Below are 16,878 nucleotides of genomic sequence, written 5' to 3' on the forward strand. Positions count from 1 at the left end.
CCTTTTCCTTTTATGTTATCATAAAGTAAAGTAAATTAATATAGATAGTTTTAAAATATCAAAACCTGTGGTAATTTTGACAAAATAATGATATATGTTTTATAAATATGGTTATTCAAATATCCTAGAACTCGCAATTATTATTTTTAAAATCAAGCATGTTTAACTATAAGATTTTATAACAAGATATTTTAAATCATAAAAGTAAAGTAATTTATTTTAATATCAAACATACTTAAATATTGGCTTGAGTAAATAGCATTTGATATTTTAATATATTAAAATACATATATTATAAAATAATATTTTTATAAGTATTTAATAGTTGTGGAATATTAATCAAGATGAACACTTATTTATAAAATGTCTTGTCCATGACTACTTAGATAGTTATTTAGAAAATTTTATTCGTCCATCTAATTCTTGTATTGTTGTCACACCCCCAAAATCCACCTGCGGAATATCACCGCTTGGGAGCGTGACTGACCAGGATCAAGCCACCAATCATATTGAACGTGTAATTAATATCAAGCAGAATAAATGCAACCCAATCATTCAATACGATAGGTGTTCAAAACGTAATTATAGTTTCAAAGTGTAGCGGAAGCATAAGTACGAAAACCCAATATATATCATAGTTCAAATGTTTAAATGTTTTAACATGGCATCCACGATCCATGCTCCACAACGACCTGCTCCTCCCTGTGCAAGCTCCATGTATCTAACGACCTGCAAGGCATGTAACAGAGGATCAACAACTAGTTGAGCGAGTTCACAGTTTATAGTTCAGTAATTGTAATAGTGTAATAAGCCTTGTATTCGTTCATTAAGTCATGTATCGTAATAGTTCGTATCGCAGCCCACCTAGGCATGTATGCGAAGACTAGGGAAAGTTCTCAAGTATTCTAGACTAGGTATGTTTGTATCGCGGCCACCCGGCACCTGTGCGAAGTTTTAGTGTATAGTTCGCAGCCTTCCTAGGCATGTGTGCGAAGATTAGTCATATTATCGCAGCCAACCCTGGCATGTGTGCGAAGATCAGTCATATTATCGCAGCCAACCCCGGCGTGTGTGCGAAGATCAGTTCTATAAGCACCACTAGTCTAGCAGGATCTTAACCAATCACCTTCCTCACCCGAGGATCATATCATTACGTTCCATTATCTAGAGAAGTACAAATAAATAAATCAATCCCATTCCTACCCTGGGAACCCCATGCCTTGGCTGTGTGAACTCACCTTGGTTTGCTCGGTATGTTATTGCTTCTAGGGTTAATAAATGTCTAAGTCCGTTACACACGACCTAGGATACATTGCACATGATACGATGTAAGTGTTTGCAAACAATTAGGGTTTACGAGTCTTTAATATCCAAGCAATTGTGTTATATGCGTTCAATGCGTACAGAATGATATGATAAAGGTTGTTCGTGCATACGATATCATTCAGTAAAGTACCATATCATATAATCTCATACAGATAAGGTATAGTAGCATGTTGTTTCTCATACAGGTTACTGGACTTGAGATCATAACACACAGTCTATTCAAGTATAATCAGAACTCAGGGCATAACCATCAAAGCATAACTCAAACAACATGTGCAAGCAAAACTTCGGGTCAATTGATTTAGATTAAAGCTCGGACTCCATCATGTAATAACAGTTCGGGCAGCATCATTTAAACAAGAACTCGGAGGGTATCAAATAACAAAAGTCGGTTGCCCTTGTCTCTTGCCAAAAGTCGGACAAGAGGAGGGGCTCACAAAACTCGGACCCTCACACCCCCTATGAAACTCGGACAACAGTGTGGGGGGGTTAAAAATTCGGACAGGGTCTTGGGGGGTTAAAAGTCGGGCTGCATGTATGTTAACAAAAGTCTGACTCCCTTGTGTGCAACACAAAGGTCGGACATATAGTCCAAACATAAAACTCGGACCAATCTTACAAGGTAAGAACTCGGATAACCCTAGGTACCATCAAAAAGGTCGGACCTTTTGTTTCCACCATAAAAGTACGGACATGTTATAACTTAAAGAACTCGGACAAGCAAACTCTATAAACATCGGATTCCCTTTATCAACATTATTAAAGTTCGGACCCTTCACAATGTTATAAAACTCAGACAATCTTCTATATCATAAAGGTCGGACATGTAACAGGTCATAAAACTCTGACAGATAATCAAACATACGAATGTTCACTTCACAGAGATTGTATCAGTTATGTTTTATGTTCTCATACGATCGTGGGAACCCTAATTACATATTTTTGCATTCTGTCTAGCAGCAATTCAATTACCAATTCAATCATCCTAACCTGTCTTGTGTCTTAACATCAGACAATTGGTCATACACTAATCAACAACATTTCTAAATCATCAGAACTCAATCAAAAACCACAGAAGTATCATTCCAAAGCTAGGGTTTTCATGAATACATAATCAAGAATCAAAACAACAAACAATCATTAACAATTACCTTGGATTGATTCTAACTGGACTGCAAGATTAAGATTGATGCAGGAGACTTGTGCTTGTGATGGAGATGACGATTGCCAGAGAATCAAAGAATGAAAGTACGTGTTTTGTTTTGTGTGCAAATGATTAGTGAAAAGGGATTAGGGTTAAGTATCTCTAGGATTTCACTAATTACTCTCTACATCCTCAAGTATTAACTTTTACACAAGTACACCATCTCACAACAATTTCACAGTTTCATCACCAAGTTCAAATATTTGACAAGTCTTTCACAATTAACACATAACCATGCACAATCACACAATACACTTCATTGTATCCAAAACGTTACAGTTTCACAGCAAACTAATTGTGCAAATAAACAACTAAACAATAAATGAACGTGCAATAAATGCGAAGTAGGAATCTTGGAAATTCGAGTTGTCACATTATCCCCAACTTGAAAGAAATTTCGTCCCGAAATTTAGCATGCGGTTACTGAGGAAGTTAGGTAAGTTGTATCGTTTACTGGTTTTCCTGGGGTATCACAATTGTTTTATGAAAATATGTCTTCTCCTTACTGTACAAAGTATATATATTTTTATATACATTAACTAGTCATTATCATTGTTGGATATTGGTTAGTGCTGCCTTGTTTAAGCATGGGTGATCAGTCCATGCCTAACTAAGGCTAGGCTATCCAATACCTGTCCCTGACAATAAACCTAATACCTAAAAATAATATTAACACTACTACTATTAATATATTATTACTAATAATAAAACTAATATTAATTACCAAAAATAAATAATAAAACAATAAATAACTAAACATTCATTTAAACGAGATTAGCACAATCTTCAAATTTGTGAAAATGTCACCATAAGGTGATTGTGATTAAAGAAACGATTCAATGAAGTTGAAGAACAAACAAGCATGTTATAGTTCAAGAGAATCAAAGTGCTTGTTGGGATTATTTCGAATATGATGGCCTAAAAATATCATATGGGACTTTGAATTGAATACATATTGCGAGCAAGTTAACTGGGTTTGAATAAAACGAGTTTTAATAAGGAAGTTCGGACATGATTACAACAGAAACCATATATACCCTTCAAAAGAAAATCGAGTTTTTTCAAGAAATTCATTGATTCGATATTAAAGAGTCACCGCTTTGTAAAAACGCGGTTTACAATGCAAAGATCAAGTATAGCGAAATGATATTTGAACTTTTGATAAAACAACAAATTGGAATGATGCCCTCCTATGGTCTTCATAACTCAAATGAACCACATGCGCAACAAACAGTGTATGTGTAACGTGTGGATTTACCAAGAAATGAAATGGATCAGTATTTGCTACTATGAAAGAAATCCTCATGGTATGATGACCATTTAGGGGAAGTGAAAACGTGAAAGTCAACTCATTATAGGCAGAAGTCAGAATTGCAACGAAAGGAATATAAGAACTTTATCTGGAATTTTGTGTGATAACCGTTGTTAAGTGACATTACCAGGGAATGTCAAATAAAAATGAAATAGGAAATTTGTAAAAGTATGTGACTCTTTTTGCAGCGCCAATAATTATGATTCTGATTAAACTATGTACCGATTGTTGTGAAATCTTGTTTTAACGTACCTCAGCAAGATTCGTGTCATTTGTAGGATTGCGTGGCAAAGTGCTTCTTTTTTATTAGTAGTTCTTCTACTGACGGAATTTAGTATTGGTGTCATCGTGCCCAATTTATATTTTCCAAAGGTCTTGCCTTGGAAGTCGTCTGTGATATACTTCGACGTCTGTGGACGTATAATTTAAGTTTCATGTGTTTTCTTGTGCACTAGCACAACTTTACATGCTTCTTACATGCGTTAATAGTTTATGGTAACGCATTTGCAAATTCTTATATTTTTGATGGTGTCCCAACTTAGTGGGTTCCTATTGTTATTATTGTCGCTCGAGTTACGAGGTAGATGATCAAACGAAATAATGTTTGATATCGGATTTATAGATATATGCAAGAGATTCCTGATAAAGAAATTTAGATTTATTATTGACACATATGCTTGTGCTTTATTCTTAATTGACTTTTGGAATTCCTAATAGATATACATATCTATATAATCATATATTTCACATTATATACATGCCCTTCATAAGGTCCATGTATTTAACAGATTCATATTTCCAGTCAGATATCAGGTCATGATATTATTTAGGGAAATCTTGTCACTGGTTTGAGATATTATTTACCCCGTCTTATCCGGTTTGTGCCGGAGAGGTAACCTTAGTATATCCGGACAAGCTGGAGAGTCTGCTACACCATACCCAGTTTTGCCGGAGAAAATTTTCCATTTCCCATAAATAGTATCTCTCTTAAATTATGATTTGGAAAGTGCATTATGACTTTGAACAAAGACTAAGCAAATTAGTTTTCACATGACAGATCATATTCTGGAACAAAGTAGTACTATAACTTATATGTGCAACTTTTTAGTTATTATTCTAAAGGCAAACCAAAACCTATCATACTTTATTTACATAAGTACTTAGCTTATCTTAAAGCTTATACTAAGGCATCTTCTTAGGTTCAAGTCTAAATACTATCCAGTGTGCTACCAGTTAATAACAATCTCCTAACTCTTTTATATAAGCTTAGGTATGATTATCACAACACCTATAGGCTTAAATCAGTGGCTCTGATACCACCTTCTGTCACGATCCCCGACCCACCCTGGACGGAATCGGGAGCCGCAAACAGCCAAGTGGTACCGGTGATTATTTTAAAAAATATTGCAGCGGAAATTTCATCAGGACCGTGAGATAGGAAAAATATCAGAGTCTAGAAACACCGGATTTTATTTATTAAATAGATGGGATAAACCCATGTTTTACAAAGGTAGCTTTTAATATGAGATAAACCCGAATACATAAAATGATAATTCTTAATTTTAATTTAATGAGCCACTTCTGTAAGTCTTGTTGGTGCTGTATCCATCTCTTATTCTGATCTACTGTAATTACCTGAAATGCATTTTAAAAAGGTTTTGTCAGCAGTAAATACTGAGTGAATCATTCATTTTGATAAAATGACACATTGTTATAATATACAGTATTAAGAGCGATTACAATGTTTATATATCAACCAATTACCCAACAGTATTTGTCACTCGACTCGTTTCTGTGACTATGGTCATATCACCCATTGGCTAACCCGTTGTCCAATGGTGACGATTATCAAGTAATGTATACAAAACCCCACATACTGGCTGTAATTGAAGACTACAAAGACTTAATCCCTGTAATTATAACTTTGGAAACAAATATTATTTTTTTGAAAGCAAGTTTGGTAAAAAGAGAATGACTCACATTATAAGCATGCAGTATTAATTTAACAAGCTTCCTGATTCAAATTCTTCTGAGAATTAGCATCTACTTTGATTTTAAGTGTATGGGGTAGAGTTTAGCCTATTGATAAGCATGATAACCTAATTTAAACAATAATGCACACGAAACTAGGTAAATAACTAAAACAGCATTTACGATAACCTCACGAGATTATAACCTTCACGACGAATGACAAAGTGCGATACTTAAACATCCAGCGGATTCGCAACGAATGACAGAGTATATCCCGAGTTCGGGAGACACTCAAACATCCTGTCGGAATCACGAAGAATGACAAAGTATAACCCGGGTTTGAGCAGCACTTAAACATCCAGCGGATAGTTTCAATCGATCGGGTATTGAATCGTAGCAGCGATCAAGTTAATACCTGGTATCGTAGCAGAATTCGAGCTAGTGTGTGTTTGGTAGTAATCAGATGATATCTCGAAGTGTAAAATGAATTTTAACGTCGAACGAATGCCAAAAATCAAGTCCTACACCCTTTTATATATTTCTGAAAAATGGCGCGGTCGCGCCACGCGACACCCTGTCGTGCCACGCGACGGGGACCCTTTTAGCATAGGGTAGCCACGTGTCTTTGAAGCCTTGGTGAGTCGACAGATCGATTAAATTCGAATTACACGTAAAACTGTGATGATAATATCGAATGGAAAATGCCCCCCCCCCCCCCCCCCCGAGTTTTAGTGGCCCTGATCCTGATTTTGATTGTTCTGAAAATTTTAGGAGTTGTGCAGGATTACTTGGGGGTCTCAAATAAGGTTTATAAAATAAAATAATAAATAATAGTTTTGGGTGAATCACAAAAAGGGAATAAAACGGTGAGAAAAGAGAATGGACTCAATTTGTAACTTTAGGGTTTAACTAGAAAACCTCTTGGGATAACTCTTGGGTATAACTTCTGAGCTATTTAAAAATATATAATGCACTTGTAGTAAGTATAGTACCCCTAATTCAACCTTATCCCGATGTCCCGAGACAGAATCCCAACGAACTTAGTCGGGCAGAGCCCTGACATGAGTTATGGGTTCCAGATCAATCGGAAAGAGTAGCGATGATCGGGAGTTACAATACTTAAAACGGGGCAGGGTATTATTATTACTATTAGTATAAATAATAGAATATTAGAGACAAGGAAAATTGGCAAGATGGAAGTACAAAGAAAGAAAAGATAGGCAGATTAATATGATCACTCTAATAGTCTATATATACTTGTTGCATATGACAACTTGCCAAAATTCTGGCACACGTAATTAAGATTGAAATGGGACATGAATTTGGAGATGAGACACGAATTTGGAAATGGGACACGTAAGGCTCCTTTTCATTTCTACTAACATGCAGACACATTGCATGTAGAATTTTGAAAAACTTTATTTCCATTTAGTTAAGGTTTTTATTATTATTTTCTTATTATCTCGACACACAAGTTTTCACAAATTCTAAAATTTCAAATTATTATTTTATTATTATATATATTATAATTAATTTAACTGCTTCACTTATTTGGCACGTATAACTTCTAAAATATGATGTTTTACAAAATAATAAATATGTCTTTAGAACGAGAATATTTTTGTCTACAATTGGAACCAAGTTTTATTAAAAATAGTGTAGGTTCAAATACAATGTATTTTTATAATTTAATTGTTATACGATCAGTAGGCTCGTCTAGGTACTTTATATTTTTAACAGTCAACTTACCTGTAAGCTACCTGTCTAATAATATAAGTGTTTATATACTTTTACTTTATTGGAAATGTCACCTATATACAGGCCAATTATAATATTTCGACCAACTATATAAAATAGTGTTTAAAACTATTTGGGTTGAATATTTATATTAAAAATAAACTAGTTACTAGTTACTAGTGGTTAATAAATTTAACCAAACCTATAATTCTTATATAAAAATAGGAATGTTACATCTAATCAAATCAAAATGTTAGAAAAAAGGTTTTTTAAACTAGAAAAATAAAACTAACTAAAATGCTGAAAAATAAAATAAAAATAAAAACAGATAGACAAGATGGATCACTTGGATCCGACTCGTGTGTAGTGTAACCTTTGATTATTTTCGCACTTTTGCACTTGTTTAAGAGATTATCTTAGTTATTGTAGTAGGCCCCTCTTTTGAAGGTGACGTTACCCTCAACCCAGTAGTTTGAGTCAGCAAGGATACAATCCTAAAGGGTCGGATTATTGAAAGATAATTAATTAAGTTATTAATGCATAATGTGGTAGGCCCCTCTTTTGAAGATGACGTTACCCTCAGCTAAGTAGTTTGAGTCAGCAGGGATACAGTCCTAAGTAGCTGGGTTAAGTTTTAATAGTAATTTAACTTATGAGGGGATCAAAGAGTTTGGACCCCCACCATCCAATACCTTTGGGTATTGAAGGAGGTCCTACTAAATTTGATCCAGGTCCTTTGCAGGATCTATACACTGAACAATGGCAAGACTCTTACCAAACCGTTCCCTTAACCCCCGACCAGGTAGCCAACATACCTCTATATAGACCGTGGAGATATGAATGGTGAAAATCTTTTATTTTATATAGACAGTAAAATAATGCCAAGACACCACGAACAAACGATAAGGAAGAATCACCTTCAACATAAGAAACTAGTAATTAAAGTCATTAATACAAAACCAATTAAAAAGTGCACAAGATTAAAAATAAAAAGTATTACACTAAACACTTGTCTTCACCAAGTGATGTAAGAGACTTAGGCAAACGTGGCCTTTGATTGTCAAGAACTCTTACGATCAATCTTGGATCCCGAGACGACTCACACACTCTATGGACAATGGATGATGGTGGTGGATGATGGTGTTATGGTGGTGGTGGGTGGTGGGTGAAGTGTGAGAGAGGTGGTGTGCCTAGGGATGAGTTGCAAGAGCTCCAAACACTCCTATTTATAGGCTGAACAGAAGCTCGGGCACGGCCCCGTGTCCGCTGGGCACGACCCCGTGTCCATCTGACTCTCTTTCTTCATTAATTGTAATTCGCAATTACAATAAATGCGCCTGCAGGAAGTTGACCACGCCCCCGTGTCCGCTAGGCACGGCCCCGTGGTGGGCAGTAGAAGCTTCTATGAGTTTGTCTTTTCTGCTGCTACTTGGGCACGGCCCCACGCTCAATGAGCACGGGGCGTGTTCAGTCTTCTGTCTTCTTTGTTTTGCTTCGGAAGATGCTGTCGGGGGGTCGGGCATGTCACTTTTGTTCCCTTTCTTGTATTTATGTTAGATTTTGCTGTCTTTTTGCTTCTTTTGTTGTTTTAAGCTCATTTAATCCTGAAAATACAAAAGGAAGACAAAACCACACTTTTTCCAACATTAGTACTAAAAAAGGGTTAGTTTTAAGCCACAATTGATGTAATTTATATGTTGCATTTTGTGCACATCAGAAGATGGCCACCATGCAACGTTGAAAGGTTGCGAGGGCATTACATAGACCAAAATGCATGTGTCGATAAGCGAAAGTTCCGTAGGGACATGTGAATGTTGTCTTTTCTTGGTCTTCGGGTGCTATCGGTATTTGAAAGTAACCTGAAAAACCATCTAAGAAACAATAAAATTTGTGACCGGATAATCTCTCTAACATTTGATCAATAAATGGTAAAGGAAAGTGATCTTTCCTTGTTGCCTCATTTAATCGACAATAATCTATTCATACTCTCCATCCTGTGATGGTTCTTGTTGGTATTAATTCGTTTTTCTCGTTAGTTACTACCGTCATACATCCTTTCTTAGGAACTACTTGGACGGGACTTACCCAAGGACTATCGGAGATTGGGTAAATGAGTCCGGCGTCAAGTAATTTGATGACTTCATTTTTAACCACTTCTTGGACGTCTGGATTTACTCTACGTTGTGGTTGTATTACCGATTTATAGTCATCATTCGTTAAAATTTTGTGCGTGCACATGGAAGGACTTATTCCTTTAATATTTCTCTACAAGCTTCCAAACGATCGCGTTTTTGTGTTTTTTCAAAAAAATTTCTTTTTCTACACTAGTTAATTTTGACGAAATAATTACAGGAAATTTACCATCTTTGTCGAGAAAAGCATACTCCAAACCTTTTGGAAGTTCTTTGAGCTCAAGAGGTGGGTCTTTAGAAGACTCCTTATTTGGTTGCTCATTTTGATCAAGAACCAAAAAGGTTTGTTCTATGGCGACCTCTTCTTCAATAAAGTGGTCAATTTCTTCTCTTGTATCGGGTGGTTCATCTTCATCTTCAATTAGGGGGTCATTATTGCCGAATGGATATTTCATTAAACGCTCAAGATCGACACTTTTTTTGAATTCCCCTAATTCAATGGGTAGATTGTTATACTTCCAATTTTTCAAAGCTTCGTAGGTCTTTACAAAAGGTCGTCCCAACACTAGTGGAGCGTCATCAAGGATGACGAAGTCGGTTGGGATTCCATTTGATTGGTTTGGACCAACACATCTTCAACTATCCCTATTGATTTTATTGTTTTTCGATTAGATAGAAAAATGGGTATTTGAAGTGGAGAAAAATCACTAATACTTAATTTTTCGAAAATGTAGTTCGGCATTATATTAACACAAAGATCTTTATCAATTGTAATATTACTAATAAAGGAATTTTGAAAGAAACATGGAACCAGGGTAATGTTAATTTCAAATGGATCTTCTTTTATTAGCGTAGTTTGATCATTTGTTAACTTAATGCTTACCGTTTCGTCAATTTTAGTGTTAGTGTTTAACTCTTTTAAAAACTTAGCATGAGTGGGTACTAAACAATGATTTTCGAAAGAAGGTGACAAGAGATTAATTTCTTTAAAATTAGACTCTTCTTGGATTTTAACGTTGTCGGACTCACCTTTTCCGTTGTTTAACTCATGTGTCAGCTTTTCACTTACTTATTCTTCCATTTTTACCTTTTCAACTATCTCTTCTTTGTTACAAGTTAATTCTTCCCTTGCGCGGGATTCCTCTTCCATTGCGCGGGCTTCTTTTATACAGCACTCGATAGTTTTTGTTGGTGCACTACATCTGTTGACTTCGTCTTGGATCGAGTCTTAGACTTAGAGTGTTAGATCAGGGCACGTTATACGAGAAAATATGATATTGTATGTGTGTTAGTGAAAGGTTTCGCTCATAGGGTCTTAACCAAGTAGTTTCTCTTATATGGTTTCAATTAGTTTCGCTTATATGTCAGCTAAAGGTTCCGCTCATACGGCATGTACGCTGGAGCGAAACCTCAAGGCCTATAAATAGGTGTCATTTGAGCGAAACCTGTAACAGAGTCTTGTAACTTGTTCGAAATTTGGATGTAAACTGTCATAAATCAATGCAAAGAGGTGTTTAAAGTGATTTGCTAGCTGTTCCTAAGTCAGATACTTATTTTCCGCATCTGTATTTGATCAAGACTCCTCTGAACGACTCGTTCGGGTCGATACACGATCCTACAAGTGGTATCAGAGCTTCAGGAGGAGGAGTTCTGCAGAGAATAGCTGGTTTTCATCAAGATTTCTTACTTCTACACCTTCTTTCTTCAGTTCAGAAAGTTTCACCGGTCAAAATCAGCTCAAAATTTCACGGATTGTGCGTAATAGGATATAGACTAATCCCTGAGTATTTGGTGTTAAAATTCGGACTAAAAATAGGTCAAAATCGCTTCCGAGTAAGTTCCGCTTTTACGGACATCCCATAGTTTCGCTCCTGTGACAGTGATAGTTTCGCTTATAGCTACACATATTCAGAAGTTTCGCTCCAAAGGACAAGGACTTTCGCTCTTGTGTCATCAAATCAGAGGTTCCGCTCCAAGGTTAAAGTACTTTCGCTCCAGTGTCAAAGTGTGGTTTCGCGTATTGGAACATTCTAGTTTCGCTTCAGTGAACAAAGTAGTTCCGCTCTTTTGAACCAAATAGTTTCGCTCTTTTGGACATTGTGTTAGTTTCGCTCATTCGATCACAAGGAATTTCACTTTTGTGAACAGTTTTAGTTTCGCTTTTAAGGACAGTTGGATAAATTGTTAAAATCTAAAAAATGGACGAGGAATTTTACAACGCATTCGCTACTCCAGTTACCCCAATCACTATTACTCAAACCACAATGCTTGAAAACGAAACGGGAACAATGCAAAACCACCCAAACTCTTGAACATTGAAGAATATAAGGGATGGGAAGGTCGTTTCGAGAACTGGGTACAAGCAAACTATCTTGATGCATGGGAGTGTGTGGAAACAAGGTATGTGAGACCGTTAAATGATGATGAAGAGGTAGTTGCGATAAAAGACATGAGTGTCGATGACAAGAAAAAGTACAAAAATGAGAAAATGATGCTAAGTTTGCTACAACAAGCTGTGAAGGAAGATATTATGGTCTTGTTACAACACAACGGGAGTTCATATTCTATCTGGAAAGCATTACGTTCAAAGTTTGTTGGTAGTCAGGAGATGGTGAAGAACAAAAAATCGCTTTTAAAAAAAGGAGTTTGATTTGTTTAGAGGATTGAAGAATGAGAGTACAAAACAGATTATTGAAAGATATTGCAACTTGTTGGTGAACATGAAGAGGTTAAGTATCAACAAAGACAATGAAGAGTTAATTGAAAAGCTTGCTGATGCTTTACCACATGAAACTTGGGGAACATATCTGATGATGCTCAGAAACAAAAAGGGTTTTAGCGAGTTAACTTTGAGCAAATTTATTGAGAAGTTGGAAGCTCAGGAAATGGAACAAAGAAAGATTGTTCGGATGAAAGATTTTGATGGAGAACAGGACATTGGATTGTACTATAAAGCAGGAGTGAATGAGAAATCTACAAATCTATCTCCGAGAATAGAAACTGCTTACAATGCCAAGAATTCTCCTGGAGGTTCATCATCAGGATCAAACAGCAAAACAAGTTTCACATCATTTCCGTCTTTTGATCCGAACATTTCAGCAACTAAAAATGGAAGAAAACTTCAGTGCAATATTGTATTAAATCTTGAAAGTGATCAAGATTATTCTGAGGAAGTTGCTAAAAGTCAAATGTCTTTATTAGGAATGGTTTTAGAGTCTTACAGTTGTTTTGTTGCAGGTCGTATCGGAAATCCAATGCTAACAAAGGAAGATTGCGACCAGATAGATGCTGAAGAGATGGAGTTGATGGACATAAAGTGGTGTTTGGCTAGCGTACTACGGAGAGCTGAGAAATTTAAGCAGATCACGGGGAGAGATGATCTTCGTGAGGCTAATGTTTCTACTTTAGGTTTTGACAAATCTAAAATCACTTGTTTTTGTTGCAGGGAGAAAGGACACTTCAAGAGAGAGTGTACCAATCGTGAAGCAAGTGGAGCTCAGAATCCTTTCAACAACAATAATGATTACTATCGAAAAGCCATCTACCATCAAGTTGCTCAACAACCATCTCAACAGAATCAACATCAAGCACAAACTGGACATGGAAGACCCATAATTGAAGATTCTGGAAAGAGAGCATGTGTGGTTAATCAAGAAGAAAAGAAATCATTCAACTGGGACAAATATGTTTTAGCTGATGGAAAAGCTTGTTTGATTGATCAAGATGATGAGAAATTACCTGAGGGATTTAGCTGGGAAAATTTCACATGGGATGATTATATTCCTGATCAAGCTACAGCTTACACAGCTTTTGTTGCCAAAGTTGAAGAAGATAGTGATGATGATACTGAGTACTATGCCAGACAAATGGAAAAACATCTTAAGATGATGGCAGAAAGTGACAGTGAAGATGAAAAGGCAAAGAAGAAAAAGAAAAAGCTAAAAACACCAGTTAGCAGTGATGATGAGACAGTACCGGTTGTGAGAAGAAAAGTGAAAGAAACTCCAAAGTTTGAGATTAATGAAGAAGCCATTGCAAAGAAGAGTCCAATCACTTGTGAAAATTGTGAAGTTGTAAAGAAACAGAACAGTTCATTGATCCATAACATGAACAGACTGAAAGAATCATATGATGTGTTGAATAGGGCGATGAACATGTATAACGACACAAGTGAAGAGCAGGCTACAGCAATGAAAACACTTCAAGGAGCTTTCATGGTCAAACAAAAAGTTGTAAACAACTATATTGAGAAGTGTGCCGAACTCGAACAGAAACTTGAACTTCAACGAATTGAAACTGAAAGAGTTAACTGTTTATTAAAAAGTTACTCATGTTCATCTTATGTCATTGACAGGATTTATCCAATGGCTGAAAGGTTGAAGGTATTTGACGACAATGATGTAACTACAGAAAAGAAAGTTTCAGAAGAGAAGATTGAAGAAAAGACTCCTGTGAAAAAGACCAAAAAGAAGAAAGACACTGAAAAGACGCCATCTGGTAAGAAACAAGGTTTCAGTTACAACAAGTGTCCACCCCCGCTGGAAAACGGATATCTGGCTAGAAATCCAAATGATGAAAGAGTCAAAAAGGCAACAAATTCACAGTGGGAGTCAGAGTCGTCAGTAAACTTGCCAGATAGTAGTGATGTTGTGTTTACATCGTCTGACACTGATCAACAGTCTCAATTGATGAAGAAAGTCGTGGATCATGTGTTAGAAAACGATGAGATAGAGGAGTCAAAGTCGGAGTTCGAGTCAGAGTCAAAGTCTGAGTCAAGCACTCCATGTCAAATGGAAAACAGGACAAAATAGTTTATGATATAAAATTTCTGTTATCAAAATCTAATTTGGATGATGGATTGTTTAAAGTTGCTTATACTTTGAGTGATTCTGACAAATTATATTCTGATGAGGAATTTCCAATAAGAGGTGTCAAAACTGAACTGATAAACAAGGTTTTCAAACTCACAGAAATTAATATTTCTGAAATAAAAGATTTATGTCTTAATGAAAAATCTAGAAAATACACCTCAAGAGTACAACAAAGATTGAACAAGAAAAAGAATTACAGTTCTGGTTCTGATTTCCATAAGAAATCAAACCATAACGGTAATTTCAAAAAGAAAGGGTTAGGTTTTACTCCTACAGAAAAACAGAAATATGAAAAATATGTTCGTGATTTTAAATAAAAAATGACATTTGTTTCAGGAAGGTCATCTGAAGAAGAAGAAAAGAAAGATTTCTGGAGACAGTCAAACAATGAATTTCTTGCAAAGAAGCAAGATGAATTGAAGAAAATGGCTGAACATAAGAAAGATACGAAAACCTGTTTTCGATGCAACATTGTTGGACATATTGCCCGAGATTGTTCTAAGGCAATACAATCAAAATAGGGAGTATTTCGTAAACTCAAAGAGAAAGTAGTTGAGTTCGAACCACAAATTGATAGAACAAAATTGTTTAAAGATTCTACATTTGAAATTGGTGAGAGTTCGAACAAGTTTTACAAGAAGAGAGCTAAATCTGACAACCAGAAATGGGTTGTTAAGAAAGTTGGTGAAAGCTCTAGTGATGATTCTGATAGGCCAAAATCAGAGGAGCTATCTTCTGGCGATGAAACTGATTCCATAAAATCAGTTGAGCCACAAGTTGTTTCAAAATGTGAAGCTGTTTTAAAAGATGAAAAATCAGTTCCGATTGTGAATGATGAGTAGTTTCCATCACTTCGGGCTGAGAATTATAAAAAGAAAATTGGTAAAGTTGAAATTTCTAACCAATTTTATAATGATAAACATGAATTTGATGCTGAGAAGGTCTTTAATCCCAAAGTTCAACATATCTTTGGTAAGATGATTGATCGAAAAGTCAAAGGGGTTAAGGAATTTTATGAGAAGAAAAGGAAAGGTAAGAAACCGAGTGATGGTGACTCGGTAAAACCCAAGACTGGTCAGGCTTGGGTGGATATTTTCTTCGACTAAAAACCTGACTTGCCGGAGCTCCCAGGTTGGTAAGCGTGGAGCATGAATGGGCATCTTTATTGAGTTTTATTCGGTAACGTCAATCATACAAACGGTAAAGAGGTTTGTTTATGTTTGTTGTACAAGTGGTTAGATGATTTGATTGCACATTCTTATATATGGTAAATCAAGGACATTAAGTTGTACTTGTATTTTCCTACAAATTGTTGAGAGACAATATGATGAACCAAATCCCCGAATCTATTATTGATAATCTTACATGTGGTAAAATCAATCAAACTAATTTTCTGGAAAAATCATTGTGATTAAAACAAACTTAAATGTTTTGAAATCTAAATGGGAAAATAGTTTGTTGATAGGGGGAGTTCTGATTGTTTATGCCAAGTGAATGGCGATTTGATGTGATTTGATATCGGCTGTCATATTTCTGTATAGTTTGTTTTTCTTTCATGTTTCTAGTGGTCAAGAGCTTGGATAGTTTTCAAATTTCTTTAATGTGTTTGCATTTTAGGGGGAGTAGAAAATTTCAGAAAATCCAAAAACATTAGAAAATTTGAAAAAGTCAAAAACATGATAAAATCAAAAATGAGTTTTGTTGTGAAAAAGAGGAAATGAAAAACTTCAGTGGACTTTCACAGCACGCTAAAGATTTGAAAAGTTAAATGTGATAAACAATCTTACTGTGGATGTGTCAGTAGATTTTTGCACACTTAGTAAATTGAAACGAGATATAAACCTAATTCATATTTGCTTAATTCGTGGGTAACTATTCTTGGATATATAGGTAACCCCCGAAATCTTGTTTGAAAGATCCCTCTTTCTGAGATACTAGGTCTTTATACTCAGTGATATCTGGGGTATTATTCCAGGACTTCTGCTGTATGGAAGTACTGGCCTAGTCCCCGAATAATACTTTCTGCAAAATGCTTTGAAATATAAGCTCGCCCTCAGCAATTTGATTAAACAATAAAATTGATAATCTTTGCTGTTGTAACAAAAGATCCACTAAAGGGGACCCACCTAAAGTCGAAGCCGTCATCTCTCTGCGTGTACGGAAGTATCGACCTGAGCTCTCACGGCCCTCGCACATAACCCCTTTACAGATATCATCTGTGGTATACTCACCTGTAAGACTGAACATTGGGATCTGGATACAGGAGTATATTCGAGTGGAGTGATACACAATTAAGTTTAAGTTTCTAAAACATTAATATCGTAT

This window comes from Helianthus annuus, chromosome 2 (genome assembly GCF_002127325.2).
Source record: "Helianthus annuus cultivar XRQ/B chromosome 2, HanXRQr2.0-SUNRISE, whole genome shotgun sequence".
Taxonomy (NCBI): Eukaryota; Viridiplantae; Streptophyta; class Magnoliopsida; order Asterales; family Asteraceae; genus Helianthus; species Helianthus annuus.